Raw genomic sequence first — 13967 nt, 5'->3', positions numbered from 1 at the left:
AACCCCAGATGAATGAAACCACCCTGTAGGCTTTTTCCTGGATTTGTGCTCAGAACTCAGCTAGGTCTGAGAATCAAGGTTAGAGACTTTGCAAATATCAAACAAATATCTCACCTAAACATGATGAATTTCTTTTGCCTAGTATGGCCAGCAACAGTAAAGGCTCAGTCTAAAATTAAGGCTGTCCTTGTACACAGAATGCAGAAACTTGGGAAAGCAAATTTGTTCTTTAAGTTTTTGCTCCTGGTAAGCACCAAGCCTACATGTAAGATAAAGAAAATTTAGTAAGCAGAAGGAGAAATCCAGAAGGAATAAATCAATAAAGCAGGAACAATAAGTAAATCACTTCACAATAGAATCTAATAATATCTTATCCCCAACAAACAAGATAAATTTCTTTCCTCAGTTTTCCCATCTGCCAAAGTGCATGTCTAATAACGAGCACCCCTTTGACTCTTTAACCTCCTCCCTTTCTCTCCATAGTGATGCAGCAGTGGTACTGAAGTCCTACCACCCACAGACACCACTAGTGAAATTCATTGTTAAGCCCACTGGGTTTGTTGGTTTCTGTGAGGAAGCACCACCACTGCTCCCATCTTCTCTCCCTGTTTTGTCACTAATTCTTGCTGAGGCACAGCTCCTGATGCCAGCAGTTATTGCTATGCTGCTGCAACACAAGCTCTGCAGTGGGACAAGAATGTCAGCTCCCTATGCATTGTGTGAAGAGGCAGATCTAGACTAGACTTTTTTCAGACTAGCTTTTTTCAGTCCATCACAAGAAAATTTTCTGTACTGCTACAAGAGGTCTATCTGATTGCAGAAAGAATTTCACATGTAATACACACTAGGGAATAATTATAACATCTTTTTCTGGTTTTCCTTTTACTTTCACCTGCCCCTTCATGGCCACCAGCCTTCTCTTGACTGAACTCTTAACTTGTTGGGGGAACCCAGGTGACTCTTAATTACTGGCAATTATTCCTGGGTGCAGGTGTGGAGAGGAAGAATCTGAGGCCAATCAAGACAGCATAAGCAAAGGTGGTCTGCAAAGCTTGAGGTGCTGGGGAAGACAATACTATGGGCAAAGCAGCTAAAATGGAATATTGTTCAGTTTTTTATTTGGTTAAGTTTGTTCTAGCCTGTGTTAGGAGAATCCTTCTCAGTTTGGGGTAGAAGAATGGCAGATATTAAAATCAAGAGTAGCATTAGAATAAGCTCTGTTCCTCTAAAAGCTGCTCATGTGGGTGCCACAGTTGATGCTTCCGTTCCATCACTGCACTGGAGAAAGACAATAATCCACTAAAACCCTATCAGGGGTATGAAGCTAAGCCTTGGATACTGACATATCCCTAACTCTGAGCATGTTCTGTGCAACTTGTGCTCTTTACTGCTGCAGTGAGGATAAGAGCATTTTGCTAGCCGAAACCTGGAAGGGCTGTAGTCAGTGTGTTTGCAGTAGCACAGAAGTGGTATCTATGCTAATGAAGCATATTCTGTTTCTTCCTCCTATTCATCAAATAATGGGTAAAGGGATGTACTTCAGATATACTTTTCAGTTGACAGGTCTCCACACACAAAAAACTTAATCAAAAATAATATGTCTTATTGCATTATCAGTTCTTAAAAAAAACAAAGCAAAACTTGGTAACTATGGCAGAACTCACCTAGGAATCCACTGGTACCTTAATCGATTGATAATCACCATACACCATTGTAAGGGGTACTGGATCTATTGAAATAAACCAAATAAAACTTTCACAGTAGCCTACTGGATTTTTTGGAATGAATAGCTGTATCTTCAAAGGAGAAGAAAAATAAATACACAAAGATAAAGGGTCTTACAGGATAGAGCATTACTAAAGCACAATTAGAACAGAGGTTTGTTTGCCATTCCTCTGCTATGACAGTATAACTTTCAGCTAACTACCAAAGCAACCACTGAATATGATCAAACTGTGTATGAAACCTGTATATTGTTCTATTAAATACAGTAAGAATTAAATGCGCGTGCCACCCTGGCAGTTGTTTAAGCAGAAGCCCTGCAAGAGCTACAATGGGAAATGGAGTTTAACAAAAAATAATTGTTATTACTTATGGAATTAATATAGCAAATATATCAGGCGAGCCCCTGCCAAGAACAGCATGTGTACTGCAGATTGCTAAAGCATAAGCATTCACTGTTTCAGCTGAAAAGCAAGACCTGGATGTGCAACCTTATTTAGTTGCCCTCTCCTATAGGGCTTGTCAACAGTGAATACTGGATAGCCCAGCCACTGGTGTCAGGAGGTGTTAGATACCTTTGAAGGTCTGTCCTAGGTTCGGTCGGGCCCTTACAGCAGCCGCTGGGTCACTAAACATATATGCGATCCAAACATGAGAGAAGACTTCATTTCATAGAGGATTTCAGCCAATCTGATCTTCGATGCCACTAAAGGAATACAAAGATTTTAACAACGGTTTGCATGTGTACAACTTTTAGAAAGGAATAAACTATTTCTGAAAAAGGTCTGAATCATAAAGGCAATCACAATGTTATTCAGAAGTATATGAGAAGACAGGATCTGTAGCAGACATTTAGGCTTTCACAGGGCAGGGATCTTTTTTTTCTAAATCTGTTTTGTCTTGTAACCTCTCTGCATTTTTGGGAGGAGACAAAATAGATTTAGAAAGTGGCTGCTTATCGATTTATAGTCTTTATGCTGGACATGGCTTTTTATTAAAGAAAGCAGATATTCAATAGTGTTAACTAGTAATAGGAATTGACTTTTCACTAATTGCACAGAACCTGACATTAATACACTTTAATAGAAAATAGGCCTGTGCACTCCAGATCAATCCTGAAGTTTTTCCTGACTACACTACAGTCAAAGGATTCCAACAACAACAACGTGACTAAATAAGACATTGTATTTATTTATTTATTATTCATCCAATTATCGAGATAAGGACATATCTCCAAGGAATGAGGGAAACACTTTAACTTAGCTGCTCTCCCTCTGCGTAATTGTTCCACAGGGTTCATTATTTCCTGGTGTCCTATTCTGCCCTGTTTTCCCATTTTGTACATGAAGGAACATATTTTCTGCCTTAGGTAGAGTAGGATGCTTGAGATGGGGTGTGGAAATAGCATATCTGCAGGCAGAATAAATATCCTTGAAATAAGGCCGATATCAGAAATAAAACACATATTATTATAGGCTTGTTTTAAATGCTAATGTTAATGTTACATTCACGTCATGAAACAAATTCGCTATGTATTCTGCTTCACCTTCTGGTTTCTCTTTAAATGAACACAAGAGGATTAACAACTGTACACTATAGAGCACCCTCACCCTCTCAGGCTCTTCTCCACTAGCCAGCCTTTTCCTGAATTAGCTGCTCGCTTGAGAAGTTCCAACTTACACAACAGTAGTTCCTACCAGATGTGCTGGGTTTCCCTTTTTTGTCAAAAGAATAAATAGCCACAAAAGTAATTCTCTGTAACAAAAGGCTTGGAAGTTGTTAGAAGCGCCTCAACATTATCTAAGGCGTCTAGCTCCCAACGGCTAAGAAGCTAGTTTCTCAAAGGTACCATTAGCTCATGGGCTGCAGTTTGCACTCAGTACAGTGGAGGAATGTTAGTATGCTCAGCTACAAACCTTGTAGGGGAATTCTTCACCTAAGCTCTATCACTAATTTTGAACATTTAATAAAATAAGTTTTTCTCCCATTATGTATTTTACATTTAGTTTGCACCTCCTGTCAGCTACCTCCTTGTTACAGTAATTGAAGACACAGAGAAAATGGAATCAAGGCTTAGTCACTGTCCCACTGAAACTCTCATAGAAAATGAGAATATGTGCTCTCACAGCAAATATTCGTTCAAAGTGTGGCAAATTGGAGTCCTGGCCCCTTTCAGGCACTATTACCAGTCAAATAAAGCAGCTAATAATAAAGGATTGCTGTTTTACTTCATGCACTTAAATAAAACAGATTGGAAAAACCTCACTAATGGTTTGTGTCACTGAAGCCTTATACCAGCAGCCTCCTAGAGACAGGCCCAGGCAAAAAGGCAGATCTTTCACTAGCTTCAGACTTTTAGAAAGTGTAAGCCCATGGTCTTATTTGAAAGTTTGAAGCTAGTGAAAATCTGTCTTTTTGCTGAAGAACTCCATCCCTGAATTTCTATGGGCGAAACACCAGATCAGGTCTGCTGCTGCTTTGTCCAGCTAAATCTTTAAAAACTTCAAGGATGGAGATTCCACAGCTTCTCCAGGCAACCTGTTCCACTGTTGCACTATCCTCCTAGAGAAAAAAGTTTCTCCTAACATCCAATCTGAACCTGCCAAGCCTTAATTTCTGGTTATTGGCCCTTGTTACAGCTCTATCAAGAAAAGCTTGGCACCTTTTTAGCTTCACCTTTATAACTGCCCTTCAAACAACTGCAGGCTGCTTTTGAAACTCCCCTTAGCCTCCTCTGTGCCCAACTAAACAAAAGCCCAGTTTCCACCACCACTCCTTGTAGCGTTCTAGGCATCAGTAATGGAACTGGGGCCTGGTGAAGGGTAGTTAATGCTTCACGCTAGTTAATGATGTATGCTTATGCCGTGGGAAAATCATTTTCAGCTCCCTGTAGTTAGCACAGCTTGACTTCTTCTGTTGCCAGTCTACCATCTAAAAGACCCTGAGATGAACAAAACACATCAACACCCTAAAGCACACACATATAAATCCTAAAGCAACCCTGAAAAAGGAAACCTAAACAGTTCTTGTCTGATAAAGCTAAGCTGTGCACAGAAATTCCCAATTGCATGAAACTCATCTCTTTCTAGACTAGTCCTTAAGGCTACATCAGTTTGACTCTTAAGAATCACCGGATTGTGGGAGCAGCCACAAGCCTGACCATTTCCCGTGCAGTCAGCCTGTGGACAGCCTGTCGTGTTGTGCCTAGCTGCTGTGCTTCAGCAAACAAAGACCCGCAAAGTCAGGAGTGTCCCCTCTGGCAACGCCTGGGCCTGAGCTTGTAAATTTGCCATCTGAAAGGGCAGTGAATTTGGCCTTGTGGGCAGCTAAAGGGCCACCCTCAGAGTGCAATATAAAGATACTAATTTAGCTCATTTCTGGTGCTGGTCACATTAATGAAAATCTGGTGCAACTCCATCAGCTTTAGTAGGTTGTTTGCATTGCTGCAGGGCTGTTGCTGAGAACTGGACCAATCTATAGCAACACAAGACTGATATATCTAGCTGGTATCAGAATTTCCAGTTAGCGACAAAATGTTCTGCTTTGCAGCTAGCCTGCCATACTGAATCACTTTAACTAGTGAGACAACTTCCAGGTAGTGCTAATTTTGGCCATACTCCAGTGCAGTGCTAAACGTACTCAATAAGCCATTGAGCAGAGTTGTGGATTCTGTAATAATTTTTTTGCTGTATTTTGTTGCTGATACTTTATCAAAGAAATGAGAAATCAAACTACAGATCAGTATTTGGAAAATAACATCAGCGGTTTACTATGACTACTATTTAAAAGCATGTTATGATACTGGCAACTAATATATTGTTAAATAATATTCTATCCTGAAGTGAATTTATACCGTTATTAATCAGTGATAAAGCCACCTATATCTGTCCTCTTTTCTTAGTACAGTAGTTTATAAGCAAATATGCACTCAACTAGTACAGCCATTTGGTTGCTTCTGGATATTTACAGATATGCAAAGTAACTTGCCCCGTAAGAATATTTTATTTAGTAAGACAGGACTTAAAAGTGAAAGGGTAACCATTTCTGATCATAACCTTGGCTTTGCACTTCTAGCAATTATCTTTTAATTGCATTACCCTATTTGAAATGGAGTTGTAATTGGAAAAAAACAATCTCACATTCTCTGATGCTTACTCTGACATGTATTATTTGTTTTTTATTCAAATACAAATTTTCTCTTTAACACTATCAAAGAAATGGAAAAAATAAAGCAAAATTGAAATGTCAGTAGCAATTTCTGACATGCGAGAAGCATCATCAACTAGTGCTGGATGGTAGGCTAGGTTTTCAATTCAGTTAAAAAAAAAAACAAAAAAACTGTGAAACTAGCAGAGTCAGAGGAAAGGGAGGATTTAAGGTGGAAAAGAGCTACAGTTCCATTCCTTAGGGAGAACTGTCTTTTTCACAGGGTAGTATCAAAACATCAAACCAGCTACCACCTGTAATTGTGTGATGAACGAACCTTTCAGATTACATTGACGCAGAAGATGCAGAACGATACCGTCCAACATTACAGTTAACTATTGAATAATTGTTAGGGTCAATAAAAGTCAACTAAACCCAAGATTCACTGTAGTGACATCCCATAGTAGAGAACAAGCACTTGGGTAGAAAAGCATCTTTGCATCTTCCTTGTCAGCTTCTCTCAGGAGGATTTAAAGAAATCTACTCTAATTCATGGCAACTTACATGATGTAATTTGCATCTTGTATTTCTGACAGGTGAGCTCCCACTAGTTTGGCTGGATAAACTGCATACAAGGACCAGTTCTAAAACACTGACACATACACACAGCTTTACCAAGATTTGGAACCCTGATGGCGTTCAGGATCTGCATAAGCCTTACGCCATCTGGGGCACTACCCAAGTTAAAATTAAATCAATTACAAAGTTAATGATTTAGGTTCTGCCATTCTGGAGAAAACGTATTACTTAAAAATAAGGATTACCTTATGTGTTCAGACAGTACATGAGGAAAACTGTCGCTCAGTGTATTATCTCATATTTGGACAGAGGTACCCAGTTGAGATGGGGGTGCATATTTGTAAAGCTGAATGTTGTAGTTCACTCACATCCAGAGGAGGAGAAGTTGTAGACATTTTCTGCAGTGATTCTTATGATGGATTTCTTTTGTCAGCGGTCCTGCATTCTCATTCACTCCGAAACAGATCTAGCCCAATGTTTTACTTCAAAGAATCGGCAATTCACAGACAAGAAATTAACACAGGGGAGTCATAAACCAGAGGTAGTTGGCACAGAGTAGGCTGGATAAATGATCAAACAAAAACAAAAACCAAAACATAACAGTAGAAAGAAAACTTTCTCTTGAGAAAAATAAAATTCTAGGTTTGCCTACAAATACAACCAGCTTGCCTTAGGGCCAATTAATTACTCTGAGCTTTCTACCTAGCTAGTTTTATTGTGACCATATCCAACATAAATTACATGAGAAGCCATCTATTCTGTCTTCCCACGTTCTGTTGTCTTGTCCCTGTCTCCAAATCTGATTCTGAACTGCAAATGGAAGCCCAGATATTTAAGCCCAGATTCAGGCATTTGGGACTTAACTTCTAGTGATTTCACAGGGACTTAATGCTTCTGAGGATCTGGTCTTTAGGGACCAATCCTGCAAAGGTTACCCAAACATTTTATTGGAGGTTCCTGGTAACAGAAGGAGATTTTATTTTAGCTGTATACTGATGGTTACTTAGTAGCTACCTTCCACTGCGGCTAAGCGGCTCATTGTCATCAGATCATAGGGGCAATCTCTACTCATCTGTCACTACAAAAGCACATATAACAGCTGAAGGTGAACACTGTCTTTCAGGGAACAGTCCCATCAGCTTCAGCACTTCATCAAGTCATACTCACCTTTTTTACTTGTGCAGAACTGATCTATTTGCTTGGATCACTTACCCATGTATGTAATTTCACTGAAGTCAACAGGACTGTTCATACGAACTCATTGCTATGAGAAAATGACTTGCTATTGCCAATGCAATATATAGATGAACTGGCTTGACAGAACAGTATAACTGAGATTTGGGGTTTACCTAAGTGGTGGTCTAAGAGGCCTGTACAACTTAGAAGTTTGGCTTGAGGTTAGGCATACTGGGCAAATGTGCTTAACAGACTAATAACTCTACTTTTCTCTTTTCTTAGAGATTGAGTTGAAACTCCCAGGAAGCAGGACAGATTGGCAAAGAGAATAACTGAAAACTAAACTGAAATATAATCACTCTGATTAACAAGATGACTACTATTAAGATGAGCTGGTTGTCAGGAGAAAGGTTATAGCAACACTGAAGTCTGGAAGTCAGCTAGAAGGATTCAGCCTGTGTGATTGGAAACTGCCCAGGGAGTCACCTGCCAGAGCACTATGAGGTTATAAAACAGAAGGAAATGAGCAGTCTGGTTTTTTTTGTGGGGGGGAGGGGACCGGAGGGAGGGTGCTTGGTGGTGGCAATGGCATTTTTTGTAGCACGAGCCTACAACAGAAAATGGATGAAATAGGGAGAAAACTCTTGAATACATCTGGATTGTCAGGTACTTCTAAGAAGGATGAGCTAGAATGAGAAATACTACATTTTGGAAGCTTATTATACTACTGAAAGTCTGTAAAATCTGTTTTTCTACCTTTAAGTGAAGTAGTTGTGTTTAACAGAAAGGCTATGCAGAGTCTTTACATACACATTAGATCATGATGGTTATTTGTTCTCCTGCTCCCTGAAGTGTTAAGCTTAAAAAAATGGCTTGCAGTTCAGTGGTCTATGGGTGAGGGTGATTAAATTATGTGTGTGGCTCTCTACTGTCTGGGCTTGACTCTTGAGAACATATTTTGACCCTTAGCTCCACTTGTTTAGGTGGTTTGTGAGGTCTGAAGGTCTGTGAATTGAGTAGAAACTTTGAATTCCCAGCTATTTATCTTCTAGAAGTTTTTGAGTTCTGATGATGCTGGTAAGTGGCTAACTTGGGATGCTTAGTTGGTGCTTGTTCTTATTTTCTTTTGTTCTTATTTTTTTAATGTGTAAGTTAATGGTGTCTGCTTCATGCTATTAATTTGGTAGCTAATATGAAGGATTTAAAGTAGGTAGAGCTATCAGTTACAGAATGCAAGAACAAATAAAAGAACAAGGAGAAAATCAGAAGATAACGGCACAAATTGCTTTTTCTTCTGGTTCGATACGCAGCTTAGGACTCTGCATGGATACTAAATCCCTCCCACTGTTTACTGTCAGGAGCTTATAGTAGGTAGTGCTGTCACTTGTGGGTGAGATGGAGACTTGACTTTGTTGCACTGCATTTTGTTCTTAATGCTGTGCTAACTAGAGCCTAGAAGGACAAGGAATTTACCGTGCTATACGGATTTACTTTGCTTGTGAGTGTGTGTGAAGGGCTGTCCAAAGGGGGAGGTGACAGAAGAGAATTAGGGCACTCTTTCTCTCACTTAGTCCCTGGGTCTCCTCCTATTGCTCCCTTCCTTCTCCCAGCTGCCCCCGCTATCTTGCTTCACTCTGGCCTGCCATAGTTCATGCTATGCTTCTTTTGGCTACTTGAAGTAGTATGGCGGTGGGCTCCTGATGAAATAGTAAGATAGCAAAAAAGCATGGATAGCTGGATCACAATAAAGCAAGATGCACAGGATAACAGAAGGACTGTGTTTAGGAATGGACGTTCTGCGGGTCTGGCAGGCTATGGCCTCCCTGTGTGTGACAGAGAGGTGGTGGCCTCAGAAATGGATACGTTTCTCACATTTGAAAATACAATGTATGCCCTAGTAAAATACTGGAACTGAGCAGAATATCAGAGTACAAGTGTTCGTCCTGGAAAAAGAACGGGTGCAATTCTTTAGCAGTGCATTGCACACTAACAGCAGCAATAGTGTGGATGTCAGAAAGTCTCCTATTTCACTAAGGACTGCAGGACCCTCCTATGAATCGGCGGCTTCTACACTACCTAACACTGAATTCCTAAATGAATAGGCTGGAGTTTTAAGATCAGGTTTTCACAGTAAGCAATATAAATTGTAAACGCATTTATAAAGAGTTGTATTGATCTACACTTGAAGGACTCACAATCAGCAATATATATGAGGAAGAAAAATATTTAGGAAGACCAAAAAGCAAATCCAGTCCTTCTGTTTTTAAAATGCTAATCTTGTATTTGAATCTGCTGTATTGCAAGCTCACTGACCTGGGTAGTGCACCTCGTCTTGGGCATGATTTCTGAATCTGTCCTACAACGAAATCCACTCTGCTCAAGTGAATGCAGATGTATCCCTATAAAGTACACCAAGAGAGTGGTCAGGTTTGCAGTAAACTGATGCCCTCTGCTGGATATAAGAAACTTTTAGAATGTAAATCTGGAGTATTTTAAAATCAATATAACGAGTTTCAAGCAAAACTCCTAGAAGAATGAACTGGGCAGTTTAAACTGGCAGCTTTAATGCTGATTCTAGCAAGGTAGGTTATAGCTCTGTTTCTGTCACCTAAAATGTGACAGATGTGCCTCTGATCGCCTAACCTTTGTGTAGCTGTGTAACCATGGAAGTTTAACATCTGACCACGTACAGTTGTCTGCTGGTTCTTTATTGACAATATTTATAAGAGCTATGTAAAAAAGGCTAAAAAATTTAAAACAGGAAAAAAATGAATTTAGAGTTGCCTTAACTTAATTTTCTTTTCTTTCTTTTTTTCTTTTTCCCCTCCTCCCCTTAAAGGCTTATAGTCTGACTTCTGGATTTATAAAATCCTGCATTCTAGGTAGGTCTGTCCACTTCTTGCCATTTCTGATTTCTTTCGAATCTCTTGGATGACCATTCAAAATTAAGATCAGAGTTTCCTCATGTTAGTTCCTGCATGTTGTGAACCAAATTGATTAAAAGAAACCTAAATTCATCCTGTGTCTCAAGGTAATGTTATAATGTGTCCCTGCCACTTTGTTAGCTATGACAGAATCCATATGGGAAAGATCCACAGCCATTGTAAGCTTCCTACATGCCATGGATTAATACTTTCTTTAATGTCTATGCTGGATGCAACCATTATATAAGAAATTCCTTTTTCCTTGCAGAATGCTGGACACTAGAGTTCTTTCAACCTAGATTCGAATTATGCCAAGGACTTACATCAGATAATTCCGAAGTCTTCAACTTGTGCTTGTTTGAATACTTAAGCCCACTCAAGTAGAAGTATTTACTTTTTCCAGTGCAAGGTTGCTCTTGAGAAAATTAGCTGAAAGATGGACCCTCTCATTTTGCCTGTTTCCTATACTTGGCTTTATTCAGAAACTTATTTAACAAACCTGAAAGTCAAGTAATCAAAAAAAAGAAAGGATCAGTGAAAACTGAAAGCGTGTCCAGAAATACCAAAGTATTAACTAAACCTTTAATAACATTGAATTTTTTACCATGATTAATACAAAAGAGGATTATATGTACTCTGCTCAATGAAGTCACAATTTTTCAGAGGCCACTATTCTGTTCTTAGTTGGTTGGCATCATCCATTTCCCCTTCACAACCTTTCCCAAAGATAACTACCTTTTAGTAGCATAGATACTGAAAGTGTCAATAAAATGCCTTCTCTGAGTTAATTACCTGAATATACAGTACATTTACAGATTACTCATTGAGTCTTTAACAGAGAGCATCCCAGGGAATGTTTTATCACTGTCTGAAACCTTCAACTCCACCAGTAAAAAATAGGGCACATCATATCTTAGATATGACTGCAAGGTTCTGATGCAAGCCTCACTATGTCAATAGGATGATTCCTGCTGACTTTAGAAGATGTTAAACTGTATTTTAAATTTGTGAAATTTTCTGTGTGAGAAAGAAACCAAAATAGTATTTAACACTGTATTTAGATCACACATCTGGAATCTCTGTTTAATAAACTCAATTGATTCAAGAGGTATATATTCACAAAATTCTTTCATTGTCATTGATCCTTTTTTCGAATATGTAAAGTTTGAGACATTAATTTTTGTAATTAATATAAGGAGGCAGAAATGTTAACACAGTAACTGCTGTATATCTGCATTTGGCTTTTCTCTTTGATGTATGCAGACTTTAAAGTGATTTTAGTTGGTTTGTAAAATCTAGCTTCTATGGAAAATGGTTTCCTTTGACTATATTCAAAAGAACAATGTTTAATAGGCTTAGCTGTAGAATAATTCAAAAAGATTGGGGACTACATATGAAGAATATGCAGTTACTTTTGGATGGCGATAAAATAGTTCATGTTATGCTGAGGAGATAAGATTGTGTGGTGTTTAACTTTTATATAAACATACAGCTATGTTTCATAGCTGTAAACATTTTAAACCTCACAGGACAGTAAAGTTTGACTTGAAAAAAATAATCTTTTAATTGAAAAATAGCGGAGGAAGACATGGAAGTATATAAAAGCATATTATTCAACTTAATGATACACTCTGACCCAGGCACGTTAAGGAAATATGCTCTGCTTGGTTAGACACTACCTGTTTTACAATGATTTGTATTAATTTGAAAAGTCACCAGACATTACGAATTCCAAGCACCATAAAGATGATTATTTAAACATTATTTAAACATTTAAACAGTTATTTTGGTCACATTGTGTATGTAAAGCTAAAGTTTGCTTTAATAGTAAAATAAAACATGGTGTGGGAAACTGAAATTTATCTAATTTGGCTTAATTTTTTTAAACTCAGAAGAACAAAACAATAGCAGGCACCAAGGAAATGGTGCTGTATATTCTAATTACTCTAAAGATATGGATATCAATACTAGATACCAATACATGGCTATTAATCTAACTTTTTTGGCAACTGCCAAAGATGTGTAGCAATCTTGCCAGAACACTGCAAGCTTTGACAGAACATGTACCTAAGAAGATACATTTACATGGCAATTGGATGAACTAAAATCTGTGGTCCTGACTATTGTTTAGGGGTATAAGCAAATAATTAGTGTCATAATTCAGCCTGTCTACATGTCCGATTGTTTTCTGTCATCCAGTGTAAATTGGTCCAGAAAGATGCATAATTTGATTAACCATCACCACTACTAATCTTTTTCTTTCAATACTCTAGAAACTTTGGATTAGATGCTTAACAAAAAAGAATGGCTCTGGTAAGAACCTAAGCAATATATTATGGCTTTGAGTAACCTGATACAAGTTTGAGATGAGTCCTGCTCTGAGCTGGTGATTGGACTGGATGACCTCCAGAGGCCCTTTCCAACCTAATCAGTCTACCTATTGAGTTTTGGTGACAGTAATTTGGAGTTTCATGAATCACAGATGTAGATTTAGTATACCTAGGACTGTTGGGGGAATGGGGTTCACACTGACTTGTACTGGCAAGTATGTGGTATCTTGACAGAATGACTTTTTGCCATAACATAAAGGGGAAATGCGAATTTAACAATTGCACTTGAGGGCTGTGTGCAAATGAGACTAAGATCTTTACTATAATCCTATTTGGATATACATATTCCACATCTGTGGTTTTCTTTATGGCCAGCTCTGCTTTCCTGACATCTTGCCTTCACATGATGGTATCCTGAAAAACATGATGTGTGATCATCTTGCTCTACTTACACTAAGAGCCCCAGTGCCATCTTTTATACATTGTAACAACTGAGCTTCCATTTCTAAAAAGATATGCTAATTCTAAAAGAATTAGCTTGCTAGGTGAGATCCTGTTTTTAATAGCCAACAGAGAGGCTATGTGGCTTTGCTGTCAGTTTTCCCAGGGAAGGATTCTTCTGTTCCTAAAATATCAGCTTTTCATTCTGTATCAACCATTTAGTTCCCACTCTCTCAACTAATAGGTGATTTGAGTATACTAGCAAAGACAGTATGGATTAGATTGTTGCAAGACAGTGTGAAGGAAAGGTGAACTTGGCAAAACTTAACTGCAGTCACTATTGCAAGCTGGGGAAGATAAGGGGCACTGGACAGCAATAATCTTTTAGTTTTCCTGGTTTGTTTTTCCCCCACCCTTGCTACATTTCTTGCACTTACAAGGATGATCCTGACAGTACTATTGCTGTATGAGGTTGGATGGATGTGCTTTCCTTTTATCCAGCTTTAACATGTGTAGATTAGACCTTTAGTTCTAGGGACTCCTCCAAAATTTCCAAAGTGTAGAGGATAAGACCTGAAAGGAAGACATCAGACCTCATCTGAGTAAATTAGAGGGAACTGTTTGGGTTTGTGTGCCCATTCCCATCTAA

At 38.6% G+C, this 13967-nt stretch overlaps 1 long non-coding RNA gene across 1 annotated transcript in view; it reads right to left on the bottom strand.

Annotated features, from left to right (window-relative positions):
- LOC112996630 (uncharacterized) overlaps positions 1-13967 on the bottom strand; it is a 67678-nt gene extending 53711 nt beyond the window's left edge. The window contains exons 1-7 of the long non-coding RNA XR_010389462.1: positions 13756-13967; positions 10871-11046; positions 9937-10022; positions 6693-7007; positions 2298-2428; positions 1665-1729; positions 115-259 (exon numbers count right to left, since the gene is read on the bottom strand). This is a non-coding gene — a long non-coding RNA (uncharacterized LOC112996630). The remainder of the gene's footprint in view (positions 1-114; positions 260-1664; positions 1730-2297; positions 2429-6692; positions 7008-9936; positions 10023-10870; positions 11047-13755) is intronic.

This window comes from Dromaius novaehollandiae, chromosome 5 (assembly GCF_036370855.1).
Source record: "Dromaius novaehollandiae isolate bDroNov1 chromosome 5, bDroNov1.hap1, whole genome shotgun sequence".
NCBI lineage: Eukaryota > Metazoa > Chordata > Aves > Casuariiformes > Dromaiidae > Dromaius > Dromaius novaehollandiae.
The sequence above is the reverse complement of the archived record's forward strand: the minus strand, read 5'-3'. Positions and strand labels throughout refer to the sequence as shown.